The following is a 10,563-nucleotide window of genomic DNA, read 5'->3' on the forward strand; positions in this document are numbered from 1 at the left end:
TTATTGATTAAAGGTTTTATCTCAAACTCTCGCTCTGTTGAATAAACCATGATTTTATGTTAATGTAGCTGTCACTTATAATTAAGTCAAAAACCACTTTTTGAAAGCAATAAAGTTGCAGAAACTCTTTTTAAGAAAACACTGACCGTTTTAAACACCCTTATCTCAAACTCTCGCTCTGTTGACTTAGGTTATACAATTAAACCCGAATGCTTAACTCTCGTCCTCACATTCAATCTTTAAGAATACTTTTTGGAAAAGGTCAGAATTTAATTAACTCTAAAACTTGCTCTCGCCCTGATCTAGAATTAATGCCTAATTTACACTGTCCAGTTAAAACCTCAAACTCTCGCTCTATTGATTTTAACTTCTTTATGTCTTTTACTTTTGTAAAAAATCTTGTTATTAAACCTGTAAATTGAGACCGTAAAAAGATTGATTTTAATTTTAAGTTTAATTAGACCGACTTAGTCTTGATCCCTTATTCCGCTTACTTTACATACCGATATCTAGGCAAATTAGCCAGTCATGCTAAACAAACAAAAATACATATCATGCATAAACAGACTCATCCCAGGCAGATAATATAAATAATTAATAAAACAAAGCATTAAATAATGATTAAAGAACCTGAATGCGTTAAACAATAGTCTTGAACACTCCACCACAAGCCGGTAGGATTTGTTCTCGGATTCTTCAATTAAACAATAACTTAAACCAAGGAAAAATAAAAAAAACTAGATTCTAACGTAAGGTTAGATCCGGTAAAAGTTGCACAATAGTTTCCGGTGTAGAAACTATTGTGCGAAAAGAATTTATTGAATGCTAGAAAAGAAAATAGAATTGCAAAAAGGTAAAACAATAAAAATTCTGCAAAGTAATACTATAAAAATATAAGCCTAAACTGCTGGAAGAAAAAAAATGAGAGAACGGCAAAAGGCGTGGAAAATCTCCGAACCCTGAGCTTTCCCAATTAGCTGCTATTTATACTGCTACTTGTGTAACGGCTTTCCAAGGGTTTCCGTATGCGCGGTCTTTTTGTTCCGAGGGTCAAGCGTGGAAATAGCTTTCAACGTGGTCAGTTGAGTTCCTAGTGCCAAAAATATAGGGGAATGGTGTGACGTCCGTCACACCATGTGTGACGCTCGTCACAGGAGTGTGCTTAGTGTGACGCTCGTCACAACCTTTGTGACGCCCGTCACAGGTACAACGTGCGCTTTCTTTGGGCTGGGCTTGGTCTTTGTTATTTGTTTCCTTTTTATTCCTTTTTACACCTCCTTTTCTTCCCTTTTTCACTTTTGCTTCAAAATGGATACCTGACATAAATAGAAAGGAAATACCGTATAATATCTGATAAAATGAGATAAATTAAAGTAAATGATAATATAATCTAATTGAATTAAGTCCTAAAATGTGATATAATTTCATGTTATCAGACTTCTTCAGGAAGACAGACAAAGCCTTGGGATCATCTAGTTCTGAGTTAAGGCGAGTCAAACAGCAGTTAACAGATGCTCATGGTAAGTTAGTTGGTTGGCAAGAGCAATGGGATGCATTTTCAGCTTCTAGGAAGGTAAAAGAGGAGGAGATGGTGGCCGAATTGACTGGTCAGATGGAGAAGTTGAAGATTCTGTTGAAGGAGAAGAACAATGAGCTTCTGTGCGCCCGTTCAACCAATGGTTACATCACGGATCAACTCAACAAGGCTCAAGAGCAGATTGAAGAACTCAAAGTACTGGTAGGTTTGAAGAAATCCAGACTTGAAGAGGTATTCAGAGAAGATGATGGGAATTACTACAGAGAGCACATCAATGAGTTGGATGGAGTTATTCACAAGAGGAATCTGCTTATCCTACATTTGACAGAGTTTCCAGATCATCCCGACACGGCGGCATTGCTGGCTGAAGTGAGGCGCAGTCCTTATGGGTTGTATATAGGAGGCTGATTCCTGATTCTTGTTCCTCTCTTTACTTTTTATGTTGTTGCTTTGGAGTGATGATCCACAGGCTTGTTGTGGAGATCCTCTCTTGATGTACTGTTGGCTAAGGCCTTTCCCTTCTTGAACTCATTTGTATGATGGTTTCTTTTTATTGCATCTTGATCTCAGGAGCTTATCCATGGCTCGGTCTTCTTGCACTTTCACCTGATGTGAGACTGGAATCAAGGGGTTAGAATACCCCTTTGGAATTGATAAACATGTCATTACATTAACATATTCATTTGCATATCTTGCATAACAGGTACCGGTGCGGTGTTCTCATATTATTTGGTGTTCCACTAGTAGGATAGCTGATTCAGGAATTCACTGGTACGGTACCCGCATAAATCAACAGAGAGCAATGGAAAGCCTACAAGCAGAGCTCGCCGAGATGAGGATCTGCATGACCCAATTCATGGATGTGGTTCAAGGGGTGGCTCAGGGACAACAAGAGCTCAGGAAGATGATGCAGAGGAATCCAGCCACTACTCAACCAAAGATGTTGACTGATCCTCCAGCTGGAGAGGTTAACGGACCCAGTGGATCGGGGCCTACCCCAATTCTGCATGTCCACTCCGGTCCATGATGATCAGGATGATCAGTTCACCCAGATGCAGGAAGACTTTGGCATGGGCCATGGCATGGACCCCATGTTTAGAAGGTTAAAGGAGAGGCTGAAGGCAGTGGAAGGACAGAATCCTCTGGGAGTAGACGTTGTTGACTTGGGATTGGTCCCAGGCGTGAGGGTGCCACCGAAATTCAAAGTCCCAGTCTTTGACAAATACAATGGCAGCTCTTGCCCAAAGACCCATGTGCAAGCCTAATTCCGAAAGATGGTTGCATACTCTGATAACGAGAAGCTACTTATGTACTTCTTCCAGGACAGCCTAGCTGGGGCATCCTTGGAATGGTACATGAGGTTGGACAGAGCTCGCATCCGTTGGTGGAGGGATTTGGGTGAGGCTTTCGTGAAGCAGTATCAGTATAATGCAGACATGGCTCCGGAAAGAACTCAACTTCAGAATCTGTCTCTTAAAAGCAATGAGTTCTTCAGGGAATACGCCCAACGCTGGAGGGAGACAGCTTCCCATGTTCAACCTCCTATGTTGGAGAAGGAAATGGCTAACATGTTCATGAACACTCTGCCTGGACCTTACCTGGAGCATCTGGTGGGGTGCAATGCCTCCAATTTTGCTGATGTAGTCTCTACCGGAGAGAGGGTGGAGAATTACCTAAAGACCTGCAAGATCCAAAGTGGAGGTGGATCTTCATCAGGGATAAAGAAGTTGTTCATTGAAGGGCATAAGCAGAGAGAGGGGGGTGTGAATTCTTTGTCTTCATATCAGAGCAGGGGTATCAGAAGGAAAAGCTTCCAAAACTACCATCAACAACCGTATGTTGCGGCTGTGACCATTCCGACTGCAACACCACTACAACAACAACAACAACCACAACCACAACGTCAACCAACTCAGTACAACCAACAGCAACAGGGTAACAGACGCGCCTATCAACAGAGGCAAAAGGTGATGGACATGCGCTTCGACACTCTTCCAATGTCGTACGCTCAGTTGCTTCCTAGCCTTCAGCAACTACAACTTGTGTAGTTACGCACTCTGGCTCCTGCTATTGGCAGGCTCCCAGTAGGATATGATGCCAATGCTAGGTGTAATTTCCACTCTAGGGCACCTGACCATAATATTGAGAACTGCAAAGCTTTTAAGCACGTAGTTCAGGACCTCATTGATTCAAAGGCCATCAACTTTGCGCCGGCTCCTAATGTCGTCAACAACCCCATGCCGCAACATGGTGGTGCAAATGTTAATATGCCGGAAGGAGAAGCCAAGTCCATCAAGGATGTGTTGAAATTGAAGACTCCGCTCTTGGAGATTAAAGACTGCTTGCTGAAGGCCGATGTTTTCCCCGATTATGGGAAGGGTTGTTTGGATTGTGTTTCAAAGAGTAGAGGTTGTTTGAAGTTGCAGCAGGGTATCCAGGCCTTGCTTGACAATGACATCCTCCAGGCTGAAGACTTGTCTGTCGAAGGGGTTGCTGAAGAGGTATTTGAAGATGCTGCTGAAGAGTTCACAAGTGATGATCCTGTTGATTGTGTAATTCCTGATAATGTATTTAATTTTGCTGATGTTGTTGCTGACATCCCAAACAATGTGGTTGATTATGATGTAATTGAACTTGATTCCGATGTTTCAGATGTTTATGTTTCAATGAATGAGATTTCTGAGTACGACTGTGATGTTGCTACTATCACCATTTTCTATCCAACTACTCAGATCAGTGTGCCAGAAGCGCAACCAGTGCCACCAGTGCGACCATCCACTATGACCATCACGATCCCTAGTCCTTTACCTTTCACCAGCGAAAGGGTCATTCCTTGGCACTATGGGGGGAGTGTATACACGCACGATCATGGAGTGGAGCAGCCATTGAAAATAGAGGAGAAGTCTGAATCTGAAGTTGAGATAGTAGATCCCGCAGCGGACAACGTTGGTGGAATCGGGCGATTCACCAGGAGTGGTAGACTGTTCTCACCACCGGTTACCCAAAATGACAATGCTGACGCTGCGGCGAAGACCAAAGGCAAATAAGTTGTGAATGAGGGTACCTCTGCACCCCAGGCTGGTTCCGAGCCTACTTTTGCGAAGGATGTGGACGAGCTCCTGAGGATCATAAAGAAAAGCGACTACAAGGTAGTCGATCAGTTGATTTAGACGCCGTCAAAGATATCTATTCTCTCACTCCTGCTGTGTTCGGAGGCACACAAGGAGGCACTTCTGAAAGTCCTAAATGCTGCATACGTGCCTCAGGAGATCTCAGTGAACCAACTGGAAGGGATCGTTACCAATGTTCATGCAAGCAACGGGTTGGGTTTTACCGATTCTGACTTAACACCAGTTGGATGCAATCATAACAAGGCTCTGCACATCTCAATGGAATGCAGAGATACCGTGTTATCACATGTTCTGGTGGATACATGTTCCTCTCTCAATGTGCTACCCAAGAGAGCCCTGTCAAGGTTAGAAGTAGAAGGTTTGGTCTTGAAGCCTTCTAATCTCGTAGTGAGAGCCTTCGATGGTTCTAAGAGGTCGGTGTTTGGAGAGGTAGAATTGCTAATTCTGATTGGATCACAAACCTTTAACACTGTCTTCTATGTGATGGATATCATCCCCTCATACAGTTGCCTGCTGGGTCGTCCTTGGATCCACAATGCTGGGGCAATCTCCTCAACTCTGCATCAAAAGATTAAATTCCCAGTCAATGGACGAATTATCACTGTCTGTGGTGAGGAGAACATTCTGGTCAGTAACCTGTCTACCTTCAAGTATGTAGAGGTAGAAGGTGAATTTCATGAGACCCTGTGTCAGGCCTTTGAGGCAGTTCAGATCAAGGATGCAGCTCTAGTGGAAGAGGTTAAAGCGGGTGCCTCTATCTCATCCTTCAAGCAGGCACAGGCCTTGGTGGATTCAGGTGTTGCTCCCGGTTGGGGACGTTTGTTGGAGTTACCAATGAAAGAAGACAAGTTCGGGATTGGATATCAGCCAACCCTGACTTCTACAACTTCAGCGCCTCAGACTCGATAGGGGCCGGTTACTTTCTCCGGCGTTGGCATCATTCAGTATGGCCAGATCTCTGCAATCAATGATGAAGAAGGGGATAGTGATTGCGACATCGACAACTGGGTGCGTCCGAGGATCCCGGGTGAAGTCATCAACAATTGGTCTTCTGAAGAGATTGTCCAAGTCACTCTTCTTGAAGAGTAATTTTCCTTGTTTGTTCATACGTGTCCAAGTCTTACGTTCCGCCCAGGGCGTAATGACTCATTGTAGGGCTCTTCTATGTGTTTACCTGCATTTTTGTCATAAATAAAGGACGTCTTTTTGCATTCAAATATTTTTGTCCACTGTCTTTCAATTTTTGCAGTTTTCAAAAACAAAAAATCAAAAAATATCTGGCAATGTTTTGTTTAGTTTTCACTTTTTTCACACTCATAAGCACATACCATCACTCATGCAGAAGCACATCACCGGATCCTATTGACAACGGTTCTGCTATGGCTCGCTTCGACTTTGAAAATCCGATCTCTCAAGCTGAAGAAGAGGGTGATGAAGACTGTGAACTCCCTGAAGAGCTTGCCAGGTTGTTAAAACAGGAGGAAAGGGTCATTCAACCGCATCAAGAATCTACTGAAGTGATTAATCTTGGCACCGAGGACGTCAAGAAAGAAATTAAGATAGGGTCCACTTTGGAAGATGATGTGAAGAAGGGGTTGATTGAATTGCTGCGAGAGTATGTCGACATCTTCGCTTGGTCTTATCAGGATATGCTAAGGCTTGACACAGACATCGTGGTACACCGTTTGCCTCTCAAAGAGGGTTGTCCTCCGGTCAAGTAGAAGCTTAGAAGAACAAGACCAGAGATGGCTATCAAGATAAAGAAAGAAATGCAGAAGCAGTTGGATGCAGGGTTTCTAGCAGTTACGAATTATCCGCCATGGGTTGCAAACATCGTTCCAGTACCTAAGAAGGATGGAAAGGTACGGATGTGTGTTGACTATCGGGATCTGAACAGAGCTAGCCCTAAAGATGATTTCCCATTACCTCACATCGATGTTTTGGTGGATAACACGACTTAGTTCTCGGTATTCTCCTTCATGGATGGTTTTTCTGGCTATAATCAAATCAAGATGGCACCAGAAGACATGGAGAAGACAACTTTCATAACCCCATGGGGCACCTTCTGCTACAAGGTGATGCCATTTGGCCTGAAGAATGCTGGAGCAACATATCAACGAGCTATGGTGACTCTTTTCCATGATATGATTCATCATGAAATCGAGGTTTATGTTGATGATATGATTGCCAAATCACAGACAGAAGAAGAACGTTTGGTAAATCTGCAGAAACTGTTTGAGCGTTTGAGAAAATTCAAGCTGAGGCTTAATCCGAACAAGTGTACTTTCGGGGTGAGATCTGGAAAACTGTTGGGTTTCATTGTTAGCGGAAAAGGGATTGAGGTGGATCCTGACAAAGTAAAAGCGATACAGGAAATGCCTGAGCCAAGAACAGAGAAACAAGTCAGTGGTTTCTTAGGGAGGTTGAACTACATTGCAAGGTTCATCTCTCACCTAACAGCCACGTGTGAGCCAATTTTCAAGTTGCTAAGAAAAGATCAGGCTATCAGGTGGAATGATGATTGTCAAAGGGCTTTCGAAAAAATTAAGGAGTATTTGCAGAATCCTCCTATTCTTATGCCTCCAGTCCTAGGGAGACCGCTGATTATGTACTTGACAGTACTAGACAATTCCATGGGTTGTGTTCTCGGTCAACACGACGACAGAGGTAGGAAAGAGCATGCCATCTACTACCTGAGCAAAAAGTTCACAGATTGCGAGTCGAGATACTCAATGCTTAAGAAGACATGTTGTGCACTTGCATGGGCTGCTAAGCGATTGGGACAATACATGCTGACTCACACAACCTTACTGATCTCCAAGATGGATCCAGTCAAGTACATATTTAAGAAGCCAACTCTCACCGAAAGAGTTGCTCGTTGGCAAATGGTACTGACAGAGTACGACATCCAGTATACATCCCAGAAAGCCATCAAAGGGAGTATTCTGTCAGACTATCTCGCTCAACAACCGATTGAAGACTATGAGCCGATGAAGTTTGATTTTCCAGATGAAGACATCATGTTCCTCAAGATGAAAGACTGTGAAGAGCCAATTATTGAGGAGGGACCTGATCCAGATGAAAAGTGGACTTTAACGTTTGATTGGGCCGTCAATGCTAGAGGAAGTGGAGTTGGTGTTGTCCTTACTACTCCGAAAGGTGCCCACATGCCTTTCACCGCTCGTCTGACTTTCGAGTGCACCAATAATGAAGCTGAATATGAGGCCTGTATCTTGAGAATTGAGCAAGCCATTGATTTGAGAATCAAGACTCTAGACATCTTCGGATATTCAACTCTGGTGATCAATCAAGTGAACGGTGATTGGAATACTCTCCAGCCTACTCTGGTCCCCTACAGAGATTACACGAGAAGATTGTTGACTTTCTTCAAAATAGTAAAACTGTATCATATACCTCGTGATGAGAACCAGATGGCAGATGCTCTTGCTACTCTATCCTCCATGATCAACGTGATTCGGTGGAACCATGCTCCCAGGATTGATGTTATGCGCCTCGACAGGGCCGCATATGTGTTTGCTGCTGAACTGATAGTTGATGACAAGCCCTGGTATCATGACATCAAGTGCTTTCTGAAGAATCAAGAGTACCCTGCAGGGGCGTCCAACAATGACAGAAAAACTTTGAGAAGATTGGCAGGCAGTTTCTTCCTGAACAAAGACGATATGCTGTATAAGAGGAACTTCAACATGGTTTTGCTTAGATGCGTGGACAAACACGAAGTGGACATGTTAATACAAGAAGTTCACGAAGGCTCCTTCGGTACTATGCCGGCGGACATGCAATGGCTAAGAAATTGTTGAGAGCGGGTTATTACTGGATGACCATGGAATCTGATTGTTTCAAATATGCTCGAAAATGTCATAAATGCCAGATTTATGCTGATAAGGTGCATGTGCCCCCAAATCCTCTGAATGTGATGTCTTCACCGTGGCCGTTTGCTATGTGGGGCAATAATATGATTGGAAAGATTGGGCCGACTGCTTCCAATGGGCATCACTTCATCCTTGTTGCCATTGACTATTTCACCAAGTGGGTCGAAGCAGTGTCGTTTGCGAATGTCACCAGACATGTGGTTGCCCGATTCATCAAGAAAGAAATAATTTGTCGCTATGGGATTCCCGAAAGAATCATTACTGATAATGGTTCTAATATCAATAACAAAATGATGAAGGAGTTGTGCCAGAACTTCAACATTCAGCATCACAATTCTTCCCCTTATCGTTCTAAGATGAACGGTGCTGTTGAGGCAACAAATAAGAACATAAAGAAGATTGTGCAGAAGATGGTCGTTACGTACAGAGATTGGCATGAAATGCTACCCTTCGCCTTGAATGGGTACCGTACTTCAGTATGTACATCGACCGGGGCAACCCCTTACTCCCTTGTGTATGGTATGGAAGCGGTCCTGCCTGTCGAAGTGGAGATTCCTTCTCTAAGAGTCCTGTTGGATGTCAAGCTAGACGAAGCTGAATGGATTCGAACAAGGTTTAATGAGTTGAGTCTTATCGAAGAGAAGAGGATGGCAGCCATTTGTCATGGGCAGTTGTATCAGAGTCGGATGAAGAGAGCCTTTGACCGGAAAGTGCGTCCTCGGTGCTTCCAAGTCGGAGATTTGGTGTTGAAAAGGATCCTTCCTCCTCAGACAGATCACATGGGCAAGTGGACTCCTAACTATGAGGGACCATATATTGTCACCAAGATTTTTGATGGCGGGGCCTTAATGCTTGCAACTATGGATGGTGAAGACTTCAGTTCCCCTGTGAACTCAGACGCAGTTAAAAAATACTTCGCATAAAATAGACCCGCTAGACAATAAAAAGAATAGTCCAGGCAAAAAATGGGCATCCCGACGAACCAAGAAAATGAAAAAGGTTCGGGCAAAAGTTAGGGATTTAAAAATAAAAAGACTGTACACCCGGTAAGTTGAAAACCTGAAAAGGCAACTTAGGCAAAAATGGGTATCCCGGTGGATTGAAAACCTGAAAGGGCGATCCAGGCAAAAGTTAGGGATTAAGCGAATGACTGCGTTCTGGGTAGTTCTGAATCTCATCCCATATCGATAATTGGAAGCTTTCGAAGGATAAGAAACAGTTCAATCACCTTTCCTAGAAAGTTGATCATCTGGAGGATCTTGAAGACGAGCGAGTTATAGCAGAGTTGGAACCCGATAGAAATCCATTTCACATTGCCATTAGATTAATTTCTATTTTTGTCTTTTGTGCAATTACCTCTTTCCAGGGATTGCTTCCTGATGTAAATGCCTATTCAGAGGCCATTCAATCAATAAAATCATGTTATTCAGTACATCTCTGTGTTCATTTTCATTTTACTGTTTTGTTTGCAAAAATGACGTCCGAATTTTTGATAAACATTGCATCATGAAACATAAGAGCTTTACAGGTACATGCTCAATGAACATTTAAAAAGTGTTGTAAATTTTAAGTACTTTGAATCTTCTATTCAGAACAGGTACACTCGGGGCATTTCCTTAAGGTCCCCACCAAATGATCGCGGATGTTTTTCCTCAACAGTTGGAATTTGGTGTCTTATCCCTACAGAGCTGGTCCGAGCGTTGGATTCTTCAATCCCCAACAGGCTCTCACTGCTGTACTTCCCCAAGCATGTGTTTCAGACTATACACTCCCCAGTAGAGTTGACAGTGTCAGACTGTATATCCCCATCGGAGTTGACAGTGCGTGACTGTATCTTCTCAGCAGAAGCAGCTGCTCCTCAGAGTTCGATGCCAGATCGATGACCTCGATGACAAATCCGTGGTCTCTTTTCTTGGAGCAGAATCTCGGTACCGTATCGGTGTTTGCTTCCCTTGCTGAGTCGTCTCTCTCTCTTAGATTTTGTTTGCCATAACCACCGTCG

The sequence above is a fragment of the Lathyrus oleraceus genome, chromosome 1 (assembly GCF_024323335.1).
Source record: "Lathyrus oleraceus cultivar Zhongwan6 chromosome 1, CAAS_Psat_ZW6_1.0, whole genome shotgun sequence".
Lineage (NCBI taxonomy): Eukaryota > Viridiplantae > Streptophyta > Magnoliopsida > Fabales > Fabaceae > Lathyrus > Lathyrus oleraceus.